Source organism: Lissotriton helveticus, chromosome 1_2 (genome assembly GCF_964261635.1).
Source record: "Lissotriton helveticus chromosome 1_2, aLisHel1.1, whole genome shotgun sequence".
In the NCBI taxonomy this organism is placed as follows: Eukaryota; Metazoa; Chordata; class Amphibia; order Caudata; family Salamandridae; genus Lissotriton; species Lissotriton helveticus.
In genome coordinates this window covers 412866687-412891730 of record NC_136058.1, presented here as the reverse complement: position 1 = coordinate 412891730, position 25044 = coordinate 412866687, and positions in this window count along the sequence as shown.

The following is a 25044-nucleotide window of genomic DNA, read 5'->3' as shown; positions in this document are numbered from 1 at the left end:
GAGTCAAACATCGCCGGCCGGGCTTTCCTCTTGAACAATTTGACCTCGAGGTTATCTAGGATTGCTGTGTCAAAGCTACCATATTGGGGCCATTTTAAAACACCATCTTTTCTGGTGTATTTTATCCACACTTCATTATATGTGATGGGACCTACTCCGTGCTTTACATATAATTCATACGTTGGAGTTCCAATCGGAGGAACCGGACACGAGTCCTCCAATCGGGAGTCCCTTTTATTACAACCAAGACAAAACAAGTTTCCAAGTCTGCTAAAACCAGGCATCTTCACTCACTAGTCTACCTTCAAACTTCAAAGGATTATCGATTACGATATTTCTCGTGAATACACGAGTCCTTCGGCTTTGGGGCTTGCAAGTACCAAATCAAAGCGTATCTCAAGGATACCAAAAACTAAGAACAAAACTAAGGACTGGGAGACGCTCCACTTATACTTAACTGAAGTATTGATGATCGATGACGTCACTAGAAGACTCGTCTATCGTTTCGCTCTACCAAGTATCGATGGGTCCAAAACAGGGCGATAGTCAGGGCAGCAGTCCTTCGTAGCCGTCGGGACGCAGGGAACCTCGCGGCAAAGACCTTCCGAACCATGTCGACATACAGGGGTCGCTGAAGTGGCTGGCTGTCCTCTGGAATTTTCACACTAAGCTCCTCACGAACATCTGGCTTGGACCGACACCGCTTGATACCGCCCTGAGCTGAGCGCCAACTGAGGTACCGGGTTTTTAGGAACCCGGCGGTGCCAGGGGGGCAACACCCAGAGACCTCTTGGTTCTTCCTGTTCTGGACCACAGAAACACGGAGTCTTCTAGGTGATGTCAAAGATCGAGTTTATTGGCTGCAACCAAGTAACAAGTGTACTAGAAGTACAACAGCACGGTGTGTAGATTCTCAGGAGACTGTTCATTTTTACAGAACCAGCCTTCTCCTTTTATACAAAAATATTACCTTCGGGCAAGAATTCTTTAGTTTACAGTATGGTCATATACATATTTTCACAACAATAGAAAAGCAAAGTCATGATGGCCAGCCACATTCTCGTGTGTCCAGTTTGTGATAGATTACCCAGCCAGGCCCAGAACTCCCATCAGGTATCGATGAAACCCCAATAAAATCGGGCACCTCCTCCTTGTAAAACTAGCCATAAAGAAGAAACAGGGACAGGTGTGTGTATGATAAAACGTGGTTTGTATGCGGTAAACGGTTTATGATATGTTGTGCCTTGATGCTAATCTCGCTCGGCCAGTGGGACGGGGGCTGCCCGAACAGGTTTGGCTGGAGGCAGTGAAGGCAGCTTGCTCAGGTCACAGAGGAGTCAGCAAAGGTGGACGTGTCCTTTCAGCTCGAATTCGGCCTTAGTCAATTGACTATGTAAGGGCAATCTCAAGATGGATGCCGTTCACAACATGGAACCTCGAGGGTTCAAGGAAGAAACTATTGTTTTAGGGTGACCGCATTGCTCGATCACGACGCAAATGCACAGGTACAATATCCTCGTAATTACCGGTCTGCCGATACCAAATTCATCATGGTATGATGATATTTTGTGACACGAGTGTTGGGCCTCGGTACCATGTCATAGCAGGGTCCAGATTTCTATTCCTTATTATCGAATCGGTAATACCGATTCGGTAATGAGGAATACCTTCCCATTCATTCCTATGGGCCTGGAATAAATAGGAAGCCATTCACTATTACCGATTCAGTAAATACTGAATCGATAATAGCAGGAGCATATTCAAGGGTGACAGGGTGTCACATTGACACCATGTTACACCCCTGAATTGTGCATGTGTGCACATGTGGCGCACATACATGCCCTAAGGGCATGTATGTCTGCCACATGGCACTTTGAAAAAAGCAAATATTTGCTTTTTTAAAGGTATTTGGTATTTACCACCAACTCGGAGAAGTGTGGCTCACTGGTTAGAGGAGGCAGACCTGGAAGCAGAGGTCAGCCCGGGACCAGGGTTCAATTCCCGGCTCGGCGGGGTCTTGAGTCCTAAAATGTCCATGGACTCGACAATTCTCGCTCCGGTGCCTACTCGATTCACGGGTTCACACTCTGCGACTCTGGGCAATAGCTAGCTTAATCTCCACAACGGCCCCTCGTGGCGGGATGCCTGGCTTTCACCTTGCGGATACCCTGCCGGGGTTATCTCACAGGGGAATACCAGGACGGGTTCCCTAAGCAAGCGCTTAGAAACCGCTCGGTGATTTGCGCTATATAAATTCCTGTACATTTACATTTACATTTGTAGTTGGTGGTAAATAGAGAGTCCTTAAAGCAAAAATGCACTCAATTTGTTGTAAATGAATCTCGGACCCTAGTATAAATTTCCCGATTCATGCCCTTATATAGGTATACTTTATCATTCATTTATATAGGCATAGAAATCATTACCATATTTGGCCCAAACCATACAGCCCAAATACGGCATGGATACTTCCACTAAGCTCCAAGAATTAACAATGTTTTCTTGGAAAAACCCGCCTTCAGCAGTCCGGGACTTCCCCCTGCTTGAATATTAAGTTCTTCTAGAACTCCTGGCGTTTTCCAAGAAATGAGCCTTTGAGTGACGTTATTAAGTCCAAACATGCGTCAAACTCGGCACCTTCAAAGTATAAATATGCCTTGATTTGCCTAAACAAACACACAGTGGTTTGGAGCAGATCGACTATCTACTTGCCCGACGCCCTGCAGCAGCAAGTGCCGAAGGAAGCCGACCCTCCAGCAGACACACTGCGAGACTCTGTCATTTGTCTTGCCGAGAAATCCAGCTCCAGTGTTTCCGGGCTACCCTTGCGGGTATCTGGGAAATCGAGTCCCGAGAATGAGATAGAAGACCTCCTTCATTCTAGAACAAAGGTACGAAGCTGATTAGACCTCCTAGAGAATTATTGGAATCAGATTCCTGGCAGAGAATTCCTAGACTTAAACTCCTCCTCTAATACTCCCTCCCTCTTACCAGACTTAGGTTAGGTACAACGGGGTAGGCGTATTCTAGAAGCACCAGTTGAGTATTTTAGTCATCCTTTTATCACTGTATGTATTTTATGTATTTTATACATTTTATTCACTTTATGGCTTAGAAACCATATCATGCTTTTACAGTACTACTTTATAATACTATTCGTATTATATGCATTGTACTTCATAGTAAGCTTTGCTATTGTAGCAGTTCATTTTCAATGCTTGAGAAAGAAGACTGTTCAATAAATACCTTTTTATTGAAAACGCCCGTCTCTCTATTTCTCTTGCACCTCTGGTGAAACTAAGCATGCACGATTGACTGAGTGAAATAGTTATCTATTGTTTCCGCGACTCTAGAGATTTGATTTCTTATTCTTGGGAAACAAAGTTGTCATGTTTTATGCGGTTGTCAGAAACTAATCCCTTCTTGTATATTCGAGAAAGTTTCTAGTGACCTCTGAGCTAGGTGGCACTCACAATTAAGTCTAATATAGCCGGTAGAGACCTAGTAGACCTCAGTCCTACGTCTAAACTACAGGATATATTATTCCAATGCGCAGAGCCTATTGGGAATATAGGAACTACACTACATGGCGCCCAACATTTGGTAAGGCGATAATTTAACGCTAGATACTAGAGTAACTCAGTTGTGCTTTTCACACAGACCCCTCTTTCCCGTAAAAACTCCAATAGACGTCTGGAGTGGGTAAAAGGGCATAATATCCGCCAAAACTTAGTAGGACGAGAATCCTATGTATTAGTTTTTGGTTTATTCAACGTTGAAGGATACAGTGTTCCAAAATTATTGTGCACCTAATCTTTGTCTCCTTGAACTCAAAATAAATAAAAATGAGTGACGACGAAAGGGAGAGAGCTAGAATAGACACTCAAGGAGTGTTAGACAACACAACCTTCCCAGAAACAGACCCGGATGCTAGGGGCATCCCGGCAAATGTAAGAAAAACCATAACTATAAAACTTATAGAACATGGGGTATCATCGAGAGGTGGTAAAGTCATATTTGTGATAGAGGCACACACATATCTGCAGACAGAGGTATTCTACTCTTGTATTACTTTTCCACAAGCAAATCCAGTAACAAAAGAGTTCCACTACTACAAAGCAGAGGAACCTCCAGAGGAATATGTTCCTTTTGAGGACATTGAAATTCCACTAACTTACCAGGAGCATCAGCTCTGGTTTAAAGGCACCCTAAAACATCAAAATCACATTACCAGGCTCGGTCCACTAGGTAGACCAGGAGCTACATGGCCGGTTCTAGCCAGCTATACACCACATCCTGACATTGAAGAAATGTCAGACAGAGAACTTTTTAGCTCAGCTAAAACAATTTATAAAAGCATATAGACAATTAGTTCAATTAACAATTGACAGTCCAACCTGTTTACAGAAGTTAAAAGAAACAGATATAGCAGACCAACTTTATGAGCTTGCCAGAATTATTGAAAAATCATATGAAGAATTAGGTAGCGATAGTTTGGGTGGAAAACCATTGAAGCCCCAACTAACTGAAAATCCTGAAAAAACATTTATTAAGAATAATCTCATTACTCCAAAAAAGAAGTGGGAGAGTAATAAACAAACTCTTTATAGAGAAAAATATTCTCAACCCAGAGGAAGATCTCCCTAACAGAGAGACAAGTCTCCCCGAAGGGAGCCCTCTGAAAAAAGATATAATCTTAGGAATAGGGATAATTTGAAAAAACCTGATCGATATCAAGATAATGATACACGCCCCTCTCGATCTTTTCAGACTTCCTCGCAGAAACCGGAAAGAAGAGGACGATCAGAACACAAGGAAGAACGCGTCAAGTCCAAAGACAAGGAACCCGCTCACCAAAGTAAAAAAGCTCAGTTTTCCAAAAAGAAGGTAGCAAGCATAAAAGTCAGACATGCCGAGGATCTTGAGGACACAACTCAAGAACGGGGAATGGGCTCAGACAATGCTAGACAGCGCAGCAGAAGTAACCATAGTTCGCAAGATCCTGAAGGATCATCTGGAGACAGTGGACTTGAATGAATGCATTCAGGTTGAAACTGCAGACACCAGGGTTAGTATACCCCATAAGTTATATGAAGTAACACTCCGGATGGAGGGGGACATAACTAGAAAAATAAGAGCACTCTTTTGGGAGAAGCTCTCTAAGGGCTATGACATCCTTCTAGCTGAACAAGACTGGCCACCTGAATTTGTCAGGGAGTGCCCACATGGCGAAGAGATAATTATGCCAGCCTTCTCTAATCATATTCCAATTCATAAAAAATATACATATGCCAGAAAATGGGCAGTAGCCCAAGCTTCAGCATTACATAAAAATCACGCAGTATGGGATAAGGTTTCTCCTCACCATACAATCCAGTTAAAAAACCCAGCCCACTGCACAAAGGCAGTACCCAGTTAAGCAAGAAGCTAAAAAACAGGTCAGGGAGATTTTAAATCAACTTGAATACCAAGGGGTGATTGAAACATGCACCTCATCTATGAACAATCCTTTGTCTCCTGTATCCAAACCAGACAAGTCATATCGTCTAGTATTGGATTACAGACACTTAAACTCTTGTTGCAAAACATTTGCAGTGCAAAACTCACACAGTGCAGCACTGATGAATAACATCGTGCGCAAAAAATATAAAACGACATTAGATATTTCAAATGGATTTTTCTGTCAAAATATTGTACCAGAAAGCAGGCATTTGACCGCTTTCTCAATATCGGGGACACAGCGACAATTTTGTCGTCTCCCCCAAGGATTCAAAATAGCCCAGGGTTATTTTCAGCAAGATCCAAACGTACGATGATGAGGCATTATCTTATGTCGATGACATCTATCTTACGGATGACCACTTGGACAAGCACTTGAGAAGAGTGAACACCATAATTCTTGGGTTCGCTTCTGAGGGGTATAAATTCAATTTTAAAAAATCAAGAATTGCCCACCTCAATGTCATATTCTTGGGATATGAATTGTCAAGTGAAGGCAAAAGCCTAGCAGCAAACTTTCTAGAGAAATGTGCGCTGCTCCAACCCCCAAAAACGCTGAATAATTTACAATCAATTCTAGGTTCCCTGAATTTTGGAAGAACTTACGTTCTGAATTACGCAGAAAGGGTTAAACCTCTCTGCGAATTAATCAAACCCGATTTTAAACCAACACATTGGACTCAAACACACACAGAAATTTTGCGTTCAGTCCAAACAGACATGTTAGCAAAAACTAAACTAGACACATGCGAAAACGTGCGTAACCTTGTAATCCGAATCATCCCAGGAAGATGTGGATTTACGTACCTAACCTTTAATGAAGGAGAAACGGTACCAATAGTTTACAAATCACACTTGTACGCACAAGCAGAAATGAAGTTCACTTCTACAGAGAAAATTCTGACCGCGGTTCACACTGCTGTAGCAAAAGAGAGAGCTCTCGCGCAGGGTAAACGCATAATGATCGTTACACCTGTACCTGCCTTAGAGGCAGTGACAACAGCAAGCATTCCTAATTCAAAAGCTCTACATCCGAGATGGATACAATGGGTTAACTCTCTTGCTGCAACAGACGTTCAATACTTTTTTGACCCTAGTCTAAAGACACAAGAATTTGAACATGAATGTCCTCTGCCGACCGAAATTCTTCCTCTTGAACATTATGGCTGTATAATATATACAGATGGATCAGCACAGCCCGCAATTGGGGGTAAACAAGCCTATAGTGCTGCGTGCGCGATTGTTAAAGGTCGCTGGCACGAAGGCAAATTTAGACCTATGGTCACAAAAACTCAATCACTCGGAGACTGTACAGCTCAGCAAGCTGAACTACAGGCTTTCAAGATGGCGCTTGAAAATACCGATCGCGAATTCCCCACACTTATAGTGTGCGATTCGTATTACTGCGTTCAATCTTACAATGAGTATCTGCATAACTGGGTTCAAAACTGATTCAAAGACGCTAAAGGTGGCACAATCAAGCATAAGTTGCTTTGGGAACAAGTAGTTCTTTTGCAGAAAGAACTACAAAAGACTCACGTGATACATACACTGAGTCATCAGCGTGATGGCGTTCACGTTGCAGGGAATTCATTGGCTGATGAAGCCTCAAAGTCAGCTGTGCAAGCGGCTCCCGTAGCTACAATTAAACGCTCAAAAAGATTGATAGATGGTGAAATGCTATTAGCAGTAAAAGCCTCAATGGACGGCAATCAAGCAGCGTTACCTCTAAACTATCCACTCGAAAATACATACGTAATTGATGCAAACTCCGTTCCTTTTGCTCAAATCCCTGGAGTGGGGGACAGAGTAATTCTAAACAGGAAGCGGAGAGTTTTCTTGATTCAAGAAGCACATATGGGAGAGAGTCTAAGACATCAAGGGATCTTGAAATCTTTAATAGAATTACAAGAGCTGTACTGGTGGCCAGGAATGAGCGTGCAAGTTTACGAATTTGCAATTAATTGCCCAGACTGCAACAGCGATCGCAGTAATGAACCGCCCCAGACACCTGACTACAGAGTAGCCAGCCAGATACAGACACCTCTGTTAGACAGCATTAGGCTATCTACCCGCAGGCGTCCCTACAGACAAATGAGGTCCCACAACTACTAGCAGGAGATATATTTGGTTATGGCTCCATCGCTCGGCTGACGCCAGAACTGTTATAAAGGATTTGCGAGTCTTTATCGGCACATACGCAATAGACACGCTACATTCTGATCAGGGTCCTGCGTTTAGCTCTCGAGCTTACAAAGAGGCCATGGTTAGTTTGGGCGTTGCATTATGGTATTCTAGTCTCTTCCATCCTGAGGGTAATGCGGTAGTGGAAAGAAAAAAACGTGACATAAAGCGATCCATAACAGCAAAGGATTAGGTTCTGGTGACGGGTGGGTCAAACATTTAATAAGTGTCCAACGTAGTCTTAACAATCTGCCAAGAAATTCTCTGGGGGGAATCTTTCGTTATGAGCTACTATTTGGTACTAGAATGATAATCAAGGATCTCAATTGTCAGACTTCAGTGGTAAAACAGAAACCCTTTGATGTCAAAGATTATTTGGCTGTCTTACAGGACTTAAATGAAACAAGAAGAAGTCTGAGTAACACAACACAAAAGCCAACAGCCACTGAAGATAAACCACCTGTCCCAGCAAGACCTGTCTGGATTCCAAAGATTGGGGATCTAGTCAGGGAAAATATAGAGTGAAGAAGGAATTTGGGCCTTCTTACAGAAAAGCAGTACCTGTCTTAGCAATCCAAGGAACGAGATCAGTAGTACTACCGCCATTTGCTGGTAAAAAGGAGAACAGAGAAGTGTCCATCGACCTGGTAAAACCACAACACGTGGCCAATAATAAGCAGTAGGCCAAGTGGACTCCCAAGATGTAGCAGACGGCCAAATCTTGCTACAATCCAAGAGGTTCAAACTGAAAGACGTATCACCTTTGATAAACCTGCAGTAAGAAAAGAAGGACTATGCAACAAAGCAATGAAACTCGTGCCTCTTGAGACCCAAATATCTGTTCGACCAGTAACACCAGTCTACAATGATGTAGCACCTGAATACACTAACATGACAAAGGAGAAGTCAGTTCCAGCTATTTCAACAAACCCCAATGCCATTCAAACAATTGACAGAACTGCATTGGATATTTCATCAACTTTGATAACTTTTCTGAGGATCCAAGTGAACCTGCAGATACAACAACAAACAAATCTCTCAAAGAAAAAACGACAGAACTTTTTCATGAACTTGAAAAAATATATCTGGTTTCACCATGGACTGCATTTTGGATTGGTTTAGGTGCATTTTTCCTCCTGCTCTGACTAATATTGGTTTTAAACCTGGGGCAAATGATAGATGGAAAATACAGTACAATGGACACAGCAAGTCAGAAAATCAACTTGGTCCTAAAACCGCACAAATCATCACATGTTGAAAAAAGAGAAATGTCATCAGTAAACATCACAGCCATCCCTATACCAGGAGGTATAGTATGGGATAGAACTGATTATGATGTCCATGGCCCGGTAGAGATGCTGACGATTCCACATCAGTTCAAGGTTTCTGTGAATGACTTTGTAACACCCAGCAGATTCTCTGATGATTGGGACTTTGAGAAAATTAATAATATGATGTCAGATTTAGAAATGTCTGCGAAATATACTGAACATGACTATTTAGAAGGGTCATCAGACTATGAACAAATGTATTGTTTTATCCATTTTGGTCATCACTATTTGCACAAATCAGCAAGCCCGAGAAATTGTTTTTAGGTATAATCAATGGGAACATTGTGCAACACCACAAAAAGGCAGTTCTAAAACATTTTATGAAATGTTTCCCTACTTCTCAGGGTTTAATGTTACAGATCCAGAAACGTTTTATTTCAAAAATGTAAATAAAACAGGATTGAAAACAATGTTGACCAATACCAAACAAATTTATTCTGCAAACTTTTATGCTAAGTTGTCCACATTGGGTTACGACTTCTGGAAAGACAACATCGAGACAAAACTGTCTGGGGCACAAAGAATGGCAGGTGCAAGGTCTGGAAGCTTTATTCAGAGCCTGCATTATACCTGAACAAATAATGTTTTTAAATGACACTGTGCAACAAATCTCTTGTCTTGGTATAGCAAAAATAAAAGATTTAAATAAACCGTCTATACCAAAGCCCATACCTGAAAATAACAAAACTACAGAAGTGGAGATAGACGTACAATATGTTTTCAAATTAAACAGAACAAGTCCTAATTGGAAAAAATGGTTAATCTGGCCCACAGACACCAATAACTGTCAAGATAGATTCCTGAACAAAACACAGGGTTTAATTCTTAACAGGCCAGATCCAAGATACTCCCAGAGACAACATCCAGGGATAGTAACAACATATAGTGTAGGGAAACTATGACTTGAATGGCTGAAAACGTCTACACTTCCCGAAATTAAACAACACTTGACTTTACTTAAAGAAAGCAATGATTTGCGAGATTTCTTATTGGGACCTCGCAAACCACGGCAAAAACGTTTCATATACAACGGTATATATGCTGCGTACAACGAAGCTTGGAAAGTGACACAATTAGAAACTGCAGAAAGAATACGAGAAATTGATCGTATTAACTTGGAGAAAGATCTCTCTGTAGTGGACAATGGGTTAACTACTCTGTCCTCCAGAATATATTCATTGGACAGCATTGTATCCTCTGCAATTGACATAACCTGAGCTTTCCCGCTCCCGCCGCTGCCTCCACTGCGGCCCCGCGCCTTAATTGCCACCCTCTCCCCCTCCCAGCTGCTCCTCCCTCCCTCACACCCTTCTTAATGGAGGCCGCTGCGCCCGTCCGCACCTTGACCGTGCCCAGCACCAGTACCCCTGGACCCCACAATCGCCACGACGCCAGATTCAGATACGACGCCGACTACCTCCACGCACAAACAACAATATCCAGGACCCGTCCCAATCCGGATTCAGACGAAACCACAGCACCGAGACAGCCCTCATCGCCGCAACAGACGACATCAGACGCCAAATGGACAATGGCGAAACATCAGCCCTCATCCTCTTGGACCTGTCAGCCGCATTCGACACGGTCTGCCACCGCACCCTAAAGACACGCCTTCAAGAAGCCGGAATCCAAGAGAAGGCCCTTGACTGGACCACGTCCTTCCTCTCCGGCAGAACCCAGAGCGTCCGCCTCCCACCTTTCTGGTCAGAAGCCACCAACATCATCTGCGGCATCCCCCAGGGCTCATCCCTCAGCCCGACACTGTTCAACATATACATAGCCCCCCTCGCACAAGTGGCCCACCACCACAACCTCAACATCATCTCCTACGCCAACGACACCAAGCTCATCCTCTCCATCACCAAGGACCACCACACTGCGAAAACCAACATTCACGAGGGCATGAAGGCCATCGCCGACTGGATGAGGAGCAGCCGTCTGAAACTGAACTCAGCCAAAATGGAGGTCCTCATCCTCGGACCCACCCCCTCAGCCTGGGATGACTCCTGGTGGTCGACCGCTCTAGGGACAGCACCGACACCAACGACGTACGCAACCTAGGATTCATCCTCGACTCCTCCCTCTCCATGTCCAAACAAGTCAACAACATCTCCTCCTCCTGCTACAACACCCTACGCTTGCTCCGCCGGATCTACAAATGGATCCCGACCGAAACAAGAAGAACAGTGACACAGGCCCTCGTCAGCAGCAGACTGGACTACGACAACGCACTCTACGCAGGAATCTCAGCCAAACACCAACGGTGACTACAACGCATCCAAAACGCCTCCGCCCGACTGATCGTCAACGTCCCCCGCCACAGCCACATCACCCCCCTCCTGAAAGACCTGCACTGCATCCCCATCGACAAGAGGATCACCTTCAAGCTCCTCACCCACGCACACAAAGCACTCCACAACGCCGGACCAGCCTACCTGAACAGCAGACTCAGCTTCTACATCCCCACCCGCCAGCTCCGCTCCGCCAGCCTCGCCCTCGCAGATGTCCCCCGCATCCAACGTATGACCGCTGCCGACAGATCCTCCTCTTACCTCGCTGCCAAAACCTGGAACACCCTCCCAAGCCACCTACGCCAGACCCAAGACCTACTCGCCTTCAGAAGACTCCTCAAGACCTGGCTCTTCGAGCAGTAGCGGCACACCCCCTCCCCTCCCCAGCGCCCTGAGACCCTCACGGGTATGTAGCACGCTTTACAAGTGCCCTGATTGATTGATTGGATTAATGGAACCAGACTTGCTAATGTTACAACATGGCCAGTCTCAATTACGTTCTATAATGCAGCTAGGCTGGACATTACAAAATCTGCGTTCAGGCTACGTGCCATGGAGGCTTATCAACACAACATCATTGTTTACTTGGTTTAACCTTACAGATAAACAAATCTCTTTGGCACAAAGAGGAGCAGACTATACGGTGCTGAGCATTGAAAAACTGGAAAGATTACCATTGACAGTTTCTGAGAAACCTGTAATAGAATGGATAATTCATGGCACCATCATGATTCCAGTGACGATTTTCCAGTTTCAGTATTATCTACAGCATATACCAGAAGGTCTGTATGAAAGGTTGGGTAAAGAATACATTAAGTCAAAATGGACTTTACCGTATACACTCAGCTGTTGGAATAAGGGGAAAGAAGTATTCCTTAGTGGGAAAAATTGTAAAAATTCACTAAGTGGTACACTTCTGTGCCAGGGTATTAATTTACACGGAGCCTGCGATGGTTCTGCGAATGACCTTTCATGCCACCTGCACGGTACTCCCTCCACTCTGATAGAACCCGTTTTCAGGCAGCTATCCAATGGCAGTTACGTTATGTTAAATGATCACAGCTGCTGTGGAATGGTGCCAGGAAAAGCTTATCTGGTTAGTGCGTCATCCATGGTCACTTGTTGTATGCAAGTATTGTATCCAACTCTCAAGTCAGACCGTCAGACGGCAATATGGCCTTCATGGAATATCTCTTCTATACGAATTGATACTTTAAGCAGACTAAAGTCCATTCTTTTGCAAAAATCTGTGCCACTGACATCATAAAAAAAAGGTATGATCTGCAAGTTGCAAGGACATCTGCAGAGATACATGCATTATTATCAACAAACTGCCCTGTACATTTCGCAGAAATGTTAAGTCAAATCTTAAACATGTCTGATACCAGTGGCATCGCACATGTATTTAAAATGATTTTTTCGGGACTGTTAGCACCATTTGAAGCAGTCCTCTGCATTTTCCCAAATTTCATGCACTCTGTGTTCGGCAGCCTGCCTCTCATCTTGGGACTCGTAGCAGGAATACTATTTTTATTTCTTCTGCTCCGATATAGCAAGTCCAGTAACCGGCGATACCCAGAACCTCATGGAACAGACGGTCCGTGCCCAGAGGTATTGTGAGAGGATAACACAGATTCTCGGCTTGGCTCGTTTAAGAGATCTGAATACGACATGGCTTCTATCATTCAGACCAATCTGGCAAGATTGCATCTTACCTGTTCTACGATGCCTGCTTTGCGGAGAGGAATGTGTGTTCCTGGCGCGGTGTAACTCGAGTATTAAAAAGAAAAAACTTCACAAACAAGAAGATTGGGACCGAGTTTTTTGATATTGTTGCATGTTTTAATCATCTATGTATCTGTATATTGAACTTTTGTGTGTGCATAGGATTGTGTTTCAACTAGCTTTAGATATGTTCAGTGCTTGCTATACTAGCTTTTTTTAACTTAATATCCGTGGAGTGGATGTTGAATCTCAGACCCTAGTATAAATTTCCCGATTCATGCCCTTATATAGGTATACTTTATCATTCCCTTATATAGGCATAGAAATAATTACCATATTTGGCCCAAACAGCCTAAATACGGCATGGATACTTCCACTAAGCTCCAAGAATTAACAAAGTTTTCTTGGAAAAACCCGCCTTCAGCAGCCCGGGACTTCCCCCTGCTTGAATATTAAGTTCTCCTAGAACTCCTGGCGTTTTCCAAGAAATGAGCCTTTGAGTGACGTTATTAAGTCCAAACATGCGTCAAACTCGGCACCTTCAAAGTATAAATATGCCTTGATTGCCTAAACAAACACACGGTGGTTTGGAGCAGATCGACTATCTACTTGCCCGACACCCTGCATCAGCAAGTGCCGAAGGAAGCCGACCCTTAAGCAGACGCACTGCGAGACTCTGTCATTTCTCTTGCCGAGAAATCCAGCTCCAGTGTTTCCGGGCTACCCTTGCGGGTATCTGGGAAATCGAGTCCCGAGAATGAGAAACAAGACCTCCTTCATTCTAGAACAAAGGTACAGAGCTGATTAGACCTCCTAGAGAATTATTGGAATCAGATTCCTGGCAGAGAACTCCTAGACTTAAACTCCTCCTCTAATACTCCCTCCCTCTTACCAGACTTAGGTTAGGTACACCGGGGTAGGCGTATTCTAGAAGCACCAGTTGAGTATTTTAGTCCTCCTTTTATCAATGTATGTTTTTTATGTATTTTATACATGTTATTCACTTTATGGCTTAGAAACCATATCATGCTTTTACAGTACTACTTTATAATACTGTTCGTAATATATGCATTGTACTTCATAGTAAGCTTTGCTATTGTAGCAGTGCATTTTCAATGCTTGAGAAAGAAGACTGTTCAATAAATCCCTTTTTATTGAAAACGCCTGTCTCTCTATTTCTCTTGCACCTCTGGTGAAACTAAGCATGCACGATTGACTGAGTGAAATAGTTATCTATTGTTTCCGCGACTCTAGAGATTTGATTTCTTATTCTTGGGAAACAAAGTTGTCATGTTTTATGCGGTTGTCAGAAACTAATCCCTTCTTGTTTATTCGAGAAAGTTTCTAGTGACCTCTGAACTAGCTGGCACTCACAATTAAGTCTAATATAGCCGGTAGAGACCTAGTAGACCTCAGTCCTATGTCTAAACTACAGGATATATTATTCCAATGCGCAGAGCCTATTGGGAATATAGGAACTACACTACAACTTAAGTGCTACCTACACATGTTTTAAGGATTTGGCAATTTACTGATTCCTTAAAATAACGAATCGGTATTTTACCGATTCCTTAAAATAACGAATCGGTAAATTACTGAATCCTTATTTACAGCCTCCTACCTTGGAAAGGGCTAAATACCAGGCTGTAATGGAAAATTTACAGATTTTTGGCTGTTACCGACTGGTATTTAGCTACCTACATCTGGCCCTTAGTCTCTTATCGGTCAACACTTTGAGTGCTTGGAAACTGGCTCTGTTAAAGTAGCGAGTGCTTTAAAAAAATTCTTGTGAATCCCCCCCCCCCAACAAGGTGTTCACTGATTTGGGCAGCTGCAAACCTCACTCATTTATTTGTGGCTTCACCTCTTTGCCAAAGTATTGTGGTTGAGAACTCTCTATTCAAGGTCTGGGCAGCTTGCACTCAGTGGCATTTCCATGATAAGAACAGTCCCGGTCTCACCATCACAGACAGTGACATCCACTAAAAAACAAGATGGCATCTATAAAACCAGGAGATTTGTTGTTTTTCTTAATTCTCAGCCTACCCTTGTGACAAATTGTGTTCTCAAGATCAATCTCTTCGTTTTGAACAGTTACAGGAATAACTTAAATCAAACAAAACATTTGAAGTAAGTTTGTAATAGAAAAACAGGACTGTAACCTTGGGTAGTCTCAGATGCATACTTCGTATAATCCCACTTGTACCATACAGCAAGCGGCAGCTAAACCGCCACTCAACTGATCGGCCATCTTACATGAGGCCTTTGAACACTGCATGCACACGCTGCGGCTGCCAGCTGCATCCCGTTTATGTTGTAGGTCTTCTCTGCCGTGTTTCATTAACCAGAAGCGCGGAGAGAAGCCACAATAATGTATTCGTTCTTCAGAAATCGAACGTGGAGCATTTACATTTCAAATGAATATATGAATCTTTTACTTATACTTTAAGTTCTTTGACTCTAAGTTCCCTGACTGATTGTAACAAAATGTAAATTTGAGCTAGGACAAATGGATAATGTCCTTATAGAATCCCTTTGGGATCGTAAAGAAGTGCCACACTCAGCGCAACTTCCTGCAAATTCGTTTTTCTACTGCCCTGCACTGAAAAACTAGGAAAGATTACATCAAAGATGGCATTATGAACTTTGGCACTGTATCTTATACAGGAATCCTAATTTAACTAATTTTCCTAATTATGTTACTTTGCCCCGTGGACAAAACATCGATCCACAGTTTTCATCTCATCCCGGCTGGTAAGTGAGTCTTAACATGCTTTCTAGTGTTGCGAGTGTTGAGGTGAATGCATCTAAGGTAGTTGGGATCTTTCCTGGTAGGAGGGTTGGCAGGCCGGATGCTGGTGAAGCTGCAGTTTTGGCAGGAGAAGGGTCCTTGGGTGCGTTTCGGGGCAGCAAGGCAGCAGGTGCATGATCGTCCGGCGTTGAGTGCGTGGAGGGAGCTGAAGTAGTAGCGGAGACGGGCGTCGTGGCGTTCGCGGGACCCAGGTGTTCTGGCTCTGGGCGCGGTCCAGGCGCGGACGCCATAAGAAGGGGAGGTGGAAGGGAAGAGCAACTGGGTGGTGGGGGCAGACGAATGGGCGCGCGGGGGTCGGGGCGCAGCGGCGGGAAAACGGGAGGACGGCGAGGGTAGAGAAGGCAGAAAGAGCCCAGAAATGGCATAAGAGGAAAAGGAGGAATGGGAAGGAAAACAACTAACAATCCAACAAAATGCAATACAAAGTACAATAAGGCGAAGTGTAGCAAGTGAAGGGGCAGGCCGGAGGGGACGCAGCAGCGGAGAAGCCATGGGAACGGCGAGAAGGCAGAAGGGCACTGGGCACAGAAGTAGCGCAAGAGGCAACCGGGGTAATGAAACAAACAAAATAAACAATACGACAAGCAATACAATTACACAAAGCAACCTACCACTGGTCACAAGGGATGGGGCGCAGGTGGTAGCATGTAGGTGGAGGAGGGCCCGATCTCGCGTCCAAGGCAGCTGCAGCGAGCTGGGAGACACAGGCAGACAGGTGGTGCTGTTGCGGCGTGGGGAGCCACCTGCCTGAGAAAGAGTCAAGGGTCGTTCTCCTCACCGTGTAGCAGCCGCCAAAAGAAGGGAAGATGGGAGGGAGGAGCATCTGGGAGGTGGGGGCGCATAAATGGGCAAGCGGGGGTTGCGGCCGCAGGGGGCGCAGCGCCGGGAAAACTGGGAAAGGCGAGGGTGCAAAAGGCAAAAAGGGCACAGAAATGGCACAAGAGGAAAAGGAGGAATGGAAAGGAAAACAACTAACAATCCAACAAAATGCAATACAAAATACACTAAGGCGAAGTGTAGCGAGCTAGGGGCAGGGCCGCAGGGGACGCAGCGGTGGGGAAACCACAGAAGGAACGGCAAGAAGACAAAAGGGCACAGGGCACAGAAGTAGCGCAAGAGGCAACAGGGGGAATGAAGCAAACAAAATAAACAATACAACAAGCAATACAATTACACAAAGCAATCTACCACTGCCCATCAGGGATGAGGCACAGGTGATAGCCTGCGGGTGGAGGAGGGCCTTGAACTCGTGTCCGAGGCAACAGCAGCGAGCTGGGAGACACAGACAGGCAGGTGGTGCTGTTGCAGTGTGGGGAGCGAACTCCCTGTGACAGGAAACCTATTGTCCTACCTTCCCCTGCTCGGCCATGGCCCAGCAGCAGGAGGGCAGAATTGTGTCTGGCATCGGCAGCAGACCTAGGTTGCGGTTAGGCTCTGTAACGTCGGTCCCGGGAGCAGGGAGGGGTCCCCGGAAGAGCTCTCCTGTGATTGGAATCATACCTTCAACACCGGATATGGTGTTGGGGTATGATTCCAACAGGTTTGATACCAAACATGCCCAGTTTGGTTCCAGTCAGTTTCGAGACGGTCATCGCGTGATGACTCCAGGCCTCTCTATTTCAGGATGGCTGTTCCACTTACAAAGCCTGGAGAATGGACTCCAGGGTTTGTAGGGGTGTCCCGCTCATGCAGGGGCACCCTCACACTTAAAACCGAGCACCCTGCCTATGAAAAGGCCTGCCAGAGGGGTGACCTCTAGGGTCTAAGTGCAGTGGAGAGAGATATAAGTAACTTATAGCTCTGGTGAGAGGTGAAGGCACCAACTCACACAGTCTGCAATGGCAGGCCTGTTGGGCAGGATTTGGAGGGACCCTCATGCTTCAGCCCAGGGAGGAACCCTGGTGCACCTATGCCCCAGGTACTTCAGAACCATATACTAGGGGCATACAAGGGTGCACCAGTAGCCAAACAGGAATGTACCAAGGTACTTGCCATAGCCAATTTAGGGAAGAAAGAACAGAGACTAGGGTCCTGGTTAGCAGGATCCCAGCCAGACTAGTCAGAAACAGTATAACACCGGGCAAAAAGGGAAGGGAGCCATAGAAGCAAATCCTACTTTGCTACACCGCTGCAGACAGCCTTTTTTCGAGTGTCACCATCCACAATTTATGGTGTTTGTTGGAGCAGAGGCTGTGCCTCTCACGCTCTGAGGAGGACTCCCATGAACTTTGGAAAGACTATGACAGTTCCCTCCAAGAGGCCAGGTTGAATGATTGAATGAATATGCACTTGTATAGTGCATGGCTACCCAAGGGCATCCCAGCACTTCTTGTGACACCTTATCATTCACCACTGCTCAAGGAAAGAGAAACGTCTTCAACTGCTTCCTGAACCTAAGATAGTTATGTTCAAGACGAATATGGTCCAGAAGCTGGTTCCAAAACTTGGCCACGTTGTAGGGGAACCGTCGACCTCCCGTCCGTGACTGTTTAATCCTAGGGACTGCAAGAAGTTGTTTATTGTTAGATCTAAGAGTTTGATTGGTGTGATATAATTGCACCAAGGACTGAATCAAAAAGGTTGAAATTCAGTTATTTTAAGGTCCTACACCACTGGCACTGGACGCTGGAGTGGGTCTATAAAGCACATACGGCAGACGATTCCAAGTCCTGAAGGTGCTGAAGGTGTGGTGCACCGGCCTCTGACATTTTGCATTTCCTGTGGGACTGTACAGCACTTTTGTGCTACTGGGGCTCAGTTTGGGATACCTTGATGACCAACCTAGGGGTGACACCACAATTAACGACCCGTCTGACCTTGCTTCACAAAATGTCAATATTCCCAGATTCAACCCACCATGGTAAGAGTTGGCTGGCTACGGCCTTCGTAGAGGCAAAGGAGGAATTTTACGCCATTGGTCATCCACAACACTACTGTCTCATAGTACATGGCTCTTTGACATGCACAGCATGGCCACTTACAAAAGACCTATTTGTAAGCTGATAGACCAACTGCTGAAGTTTGGGGTCTCTTCCTATATGGGTAGCGGTATATGCTGACACCAATCGACCTAGTTACGTCCTCTCTACCTGCCCCTTGACTACTTTGGGGGTGGGAGTTGGCTTCTTGAGGGGCTGCCAGGTGGCCTGACACCCTGACTTTTCTCTCCTGTCCCCATGTTCCTTCCCCTCGTGTTCCCCCACATCCTCCTTCCTTGATCATCTGTCCGATCTTCTGGGCCGTACCACCTCTATCTGGAGGGGTTATGCTATTTATTGTTTTTCCTGTTATCAATGTATTCTCACAATTTCTAGTTTACACAGTATCTTGGACTCTGCTTAATCGATAATCTTTCATACCTGTTATATTCTGATTGTATAAGGAAAATCAATAAATAATTGAGATATTATAAAAAGGCTATTAGAGACATTACTGAATTTATAGACATGATGAGAACACATGTAAATTGATACAATTAACAACCAAGTCTCACTAAAATAGACATTCACATTAGCATTCTTCTGAACTATAAGATGTACAGTGTTCAAGGTGAAATATGAGAAAGGTTTTGCTACCATAATGTGGGACAGAGCGTCTGCTCTGTGTAGAACAGTTTTGGAGATGCTACTCAGCACACAACAGAAGTCATGTGTGAAGTTCTAGTTAGTCCCCATAGTTTTGAAGAATGAGCCAGGTTTGTGTGAGACTTCAACACGACCTCCAAATGTGTGAGTGTCACTCGTGATGAATAAGGCTTGAGGGCTCTGATGTATGCACGTCTGAATTAATGTTCTTATCAAGGCACCCAAGGCTGCTTGCATGACAATGCTAAAAAGAGTTGACGCACTCGCTAATCAGTGGTGTACTGATGACGAGCGTACTATGATATAGGGGCTTATATGAAGGAGTACAACATTTTAGAGTAGTGAAATGCCCCTCCGCTGTTCTTCAGACCAGTAATACCCACTCTTTTTTTATGATACAATGCAAACTGTGTGAGAAAATTCTGGTTCATACTTGATATCTCTATCTTAGGAATTAATTGCTTCAAAGATAAATTGCAATTTTTTGTCAGTGAATCTTTGTTGAGAGAGGGAGGTGGTTACTGTAAACAAAACAACAAAGCCTGGAAGAGACCGCTATCTTAATAATTTAGAAGACAGTTGTGCTCTTAAATCGGAAACTCAAAACCTAATTAGAACCTACAATTCAGTCTTGTTCGAGGATATAAAACTGTATCAGATATAAGGAATAAGCGACAGACACAGGAACATTGGAAATGAAACGTTCCTTTAATTGTCACTTTGACACATGACCTATGCCAAATTTTATTTGATCTGGTGTTTAAAACTCCCTGGTATTTTCCTCTGTTTACTTTCCTATGTACCACACTGTGGATTTGAAAAACCTGCAAATAAGTAATTTAGAAAAATAAATAAGCTGTCTAGTTTAATTGCAAAACTGACCGAAATAAACATATTCTTTAAAAGACCGATATATTAATTGAAATACAGATATATTAATTGAAATACAGATATATTAATTGAAATACAGATATATTCATTGAAATACAGATATATTCATTGAAATACAGACTGTCACTTCCAGTTGTTACCTTTCTGTAAATACTCTTTAGTCCTTTACGTCAGTGTTTGGAAGATGCTCATCTGAAGTGAAGCTATAAATACTTTTCCACAGCAGCAGCCAGGTGTGAGGCCTTCACTTGAACTGTCACCCTTAAAAGCATTCACGCCTGTGAAATCTGAAATCCCAGGTCTTTACAGCAGTGGTTCCCAAACTTTTTTGACCCGTGGCTCCCTTGACCTAATTGGCAGTTGGCCGTGGCTCCCCATCATTTTTTTACCCGCGCACCGGGGTGCCGCGGCGCACCCTTTGGGAACCACTGGTCTACATGAAGAATCAAGCCTAGACGTGATGAAGGATTCAGAGAGTAGCCATCACTGTCATAAAACCTTATTTGCAATCACAAAGATCTTATAAAGTACATCTCAATGCATACAACACCATCAGAGAGTAGTATAAAGCACTCCCACTAAAAGTAACCAGGATAGAGAAAGGCTCAAGGAGCTCTGTGGCGTTACAAGAACTTTACCTGAGGTGAGCTCTGATCATGGGTGTCCGCAGAAATGTTTCCGATGGGGGGCACATTTTTTTACTTCATCACCATCCCCCTTGCACCCTTCTCCCCTCTGCCTTACACCCTTCTCTCCCTCCCCCTTGCAACCTTCTCCCCCTCCCCCTTGTACCCTACTCCACCTCCCCCTTGCACCCTTTTATACCTTGCACCATACTCCCCTCTGCTTTGCACCATTCTCCCCTCTGCCTTGCACCATTCTCCCCTCTGCTTTGCACCATTCTCTTCTCTGCCTTGCACCCTTCTCCCCTCTGCCTTGCACCCTTCTCCCCACTGCCCTGCACCCTTCTCCCCTCTGCCTTGTACTCTTCTACCCTCTGATTTGCACCTTTCTCCCCTCTGTCTTGCACCCTTCTCCCCCTCCTTGTTGCACCCTTCTCCCCACTGCTGTGGGTCTTCTCCCGTCCGCCTTGTACCCTTCTCTGCTTTGCACCCTTCTCCTCTCTGCCTTGCACCCTTCTCTGCCTTGCACCCTTCTCCACTCTGCCTTGCACCCTTCTTCCCTCTGCCTTGCACCCTTCTCCCCTCTGCCTTGCACCCTTCTCCCCTCTGCCTTGCACCCTTTTCCCCTCTCCCCAGCACCCTTCTCCGCTCCGCCTTGCACCCTTCTCCGCTCCGCCTTGCACCCTTCTCCTCTCTGCCTTGCATTCTTTTCCTCTCTGCCTTGCACCCTTCTCCTCTCTACCTTGCACCCTTCTCCTCTCTACCATGCACCCGTCTCCTTTCTGCCTTGTACCCTTCTCCCCTCTGCCTTGCACCCCCTTGCACCCTTCCCACCCAAAGGAGGGGGCTGCCACCTGGAACAATGGCACCATTTCAAAAGCATGATGGATTCTCCGTGGCTAAAAATGAATGTGTCCGTCTGTAACGCAACTGGTGCTAATGTAAAGCGCTCTGATGCCTTTGGGTGGAGTTTGCGCTATATAAAACTGCAATAAAATTCTTTTGGGGGGTCTTGTTCTGCGTTTGGGGAGCATTGAATCAGATGACGTAGTAAAATTAGAGCACAGCGCAAGAGGCTTTTCACATCACCATAAATTCATAAACAGCCTCTGAAGATGTATAACCAGTAGGCACTTTATACAGCATTATATATGACGCTGTGTGTGGTCCACGGTGCGCAGTGTGCCTACATGACACAGTGGAGACTGGGAGGGATTTATGAGGCCTGGATTGAGGCCCTCGCCCAGGACAATATATGTAGGACGACGAGGCCGCAAAAGGGCTTAACAGGAGGACGTCCTCGAGGGAGAAGAGCAGGAACACAAAACTGAAAGACAACACACCACACTCTCCAACATGCAGCAGTCACGAGTGATGGTCTCTCAACGAGGAGTGAGGCAAAGACAGAAGCTGGCAGAGAGCGGCGTCTCAGAGCCCAGATCCAAAAAACACACATAGCTCTGCACAGCTGCTATTAAATAACTGAAGTGCTCTTGCAATCTTCCACATTTGTCTCTGTATTTTGCACAAGCTGTTACCACCAGTCTGAATTCAGTGCATACCACACTAAGCACTGAGTGGAAAATTTACAAGCCCCTTGCGCCACAATGTGTCACTTTTCCCATGTTAAAAGTGACGCAAAAGTAGCGCAAGGGGCTTGGAAATCTGCCCCTACATGTTAACATCATCGTTGGCCTGAGTGGGCCCTCAAAATCATTCATGTCACCGTTCAGCTGCCGCCAAACAATTGAAGTACCTTTGGGATATTTCGTGGTTGCCCCAGCACCTTGCACTTTCTATTTGCTAGTGCTCAAAAAATTAATGATATGCGGAGCAGCGAGCAAACATTTAAAGTACTTTTGGCGCGGCGCCCCTGGTTTCTAATCACGGCGCCCCGGGGTGCCGCGGCGCACACTTTGGGAACCACTGCTTTACAGGTATATATGCTTGTTTGTGTGAAATGTATTTACTGCTGGAGCCTGGTTGCGGCGGTTTCGTCAGAGGCCACCAGAGGGCGCTCCTCGCCTGCTGAGGAAATCCACTGAGATGCATATTGGATGAAAGAGAGAAGGGTTTCCTCTTCCGGGTCCGAGGCGGCAGAGACAGCACCAGCAGCGATGGTGACATCACTTCCTCTCTGTGCTCTGTGTCCAGCCTGCTGCAGAAGAGGAAGAAGCCCTGTCTGTGCAGTTACCTTCATCTTCATTTATTTATTTATTTATTTATTTGTGCATTTTTATATAGCGCGGACATTACCCGAAGGTGTCAGAGCGCTTCACACCCTAATAGACCCCCCCTCAGACCCCAGAGCTGCTAACTCACTTTGCAGGAATTTATTAATCACTGGATCAGATTCCCCCCCCCCCCCCCCCCCCGGCATTCACGGTGACGTCAGGAAAGCTCAGCTGACCAGAGGAGGGGGAGAGCAGGTGAGGCCTGCCCAAGGGTGCAGAGGAGGTGAGGCCTGTCCAGGGGTGCAGAGGATGAGAGGCCTGCCAGGGGTGCAGAGGAGGTGAGGCCTGTCCAGGGGGGCAGAGCAGGAGAGGCCTGTCCAGGGATGCAGAGGAGGAGAGGCCTGCCCAAGGGTGCAGAGGAGGAGAGGCCTGTCCAGAGCCGTGAGGAGGTGAGGCCTGTCCAGAGGAGGGGCAGAGGAGGAGAGGCCTGCCCAAGGGTGCAGAGGAGGTGAGGCCTGTCCAGGGGTGCAGAGCAGGAGAGGCCTGTCCAGGGATGCAGAGGAGGTGAGGCCTGTCCAGGGGTGCAGAGCAGGAGAGGCCTGTCCAGGGATGCAGAGGAGGAGAGGCCTGCCCAAGGGTGCAGAGGAGGTGAGGCCTGTCCAGGGGTGCAGAGCAGGAGAGGCCTGTCCAGGGATGCAGAGGAGGTGAGGCCTGTCCAGGGGTGCAGAGGAGGAGAGGCCTGTCCAGGGGGGCAGAGGAGGAGAGGCCTGTCCAGGGGTGCAGAGGAGGAGAGGCCTGCCCAGGGGTGCAGAGGAGGTGAGGCCTGTCCAGAGGAGCAGAGGAGGTGAGGCCTGTCCAGGGGGGTAGAGGAGGAGAGGCCTGTCCAGGGGTGCAGAGGAGGAAAGGCCTGTCCAGGGGTACAGAGGAGGAGAGGCCTGTCCAGGGGGGCAGAGGAGGTGAGACTTGTCCAGGGGTGCAGAGGAGGTGAGGCCTGTCCAGGGGTGCAGAGGAGGAGAGGCCTGTCCAGGGGGGCAGAGGAGGTGAGGACTGTCCAGGGGTGCAGGAGGTGAGGCCTGTCCAGGGGTGCAGAGGAGGAGAGGCCTGTCCAGGGGTGCAGAGGAGGTGAGGCCTGTCCAGGGGTGCAGATGTGTAGGGACCTGTCCAGGGGTGCAGAGGAGGAGAGGCCTGTCCAGAGGTGCAGAGGAGGAGAGGCCTGTCCAGGGGTGCAGAGGTGGAGAGGCCTGTCCAGGGGTGCAGAGGAGGAGAGGCCTGTCCAGGGGTGCAGAGGAGGTGAGGCCTGTCCAGGGGTGCAGAGGAGGAGAGGCCTGTCCAGGGGTGCAGAGGAGGAGAGGCCTGCCCAAGGGTGCAGAGGAGGTGAGGCCTGTCCAGGGGTGCAGAGCAGCAGAGGCCTGTCCAGGGATGCAGAGGAGGTGAGGCCTGTCCAGGGGTGCAGAGGAGGAGAGGCCTGTCCAGGGGGGCAGAGGAGGAGAGGCCTGTCCAGGGGTGCAGAGGAGGAGAGGCCTGCCCAGGGGTGCAGAGGAGGTGAGGCCTGTCCAGAGGAGCAGAGGAGGTGAGGCCTGTCCAGGGGGGTAGAGGAGGAGAGGCCTGTCCAGGGGTGCAGAGGATGAGAGGCCTGCCAGGGGTGCAGAGGAGGTGAGGCCTGTCCAGGGGGGCAGAGCAGGAGAGGCCTGTCCAGGGATGCAGAGGAGGAGAGGCCTGCCCAAGGGTGCAGAGGAGGAGAGGCCTGTCCAGAGCCGTGAGGAGGTGAGGCCTGTCCAGAGGAGGGGCAGAGGAGGAGAGGCCTGCCCAAGGGTGCAGAGGAGGTGAGGCCTGTCCAGGGGTGCAGAGCAGGAGAGGCCTGTCCAGGGATGCAGAGGAGGTGAGGCCTGTCCAGGGGTGCAGAGCAGGAGAGGCCTGTCCAGGGATGCAG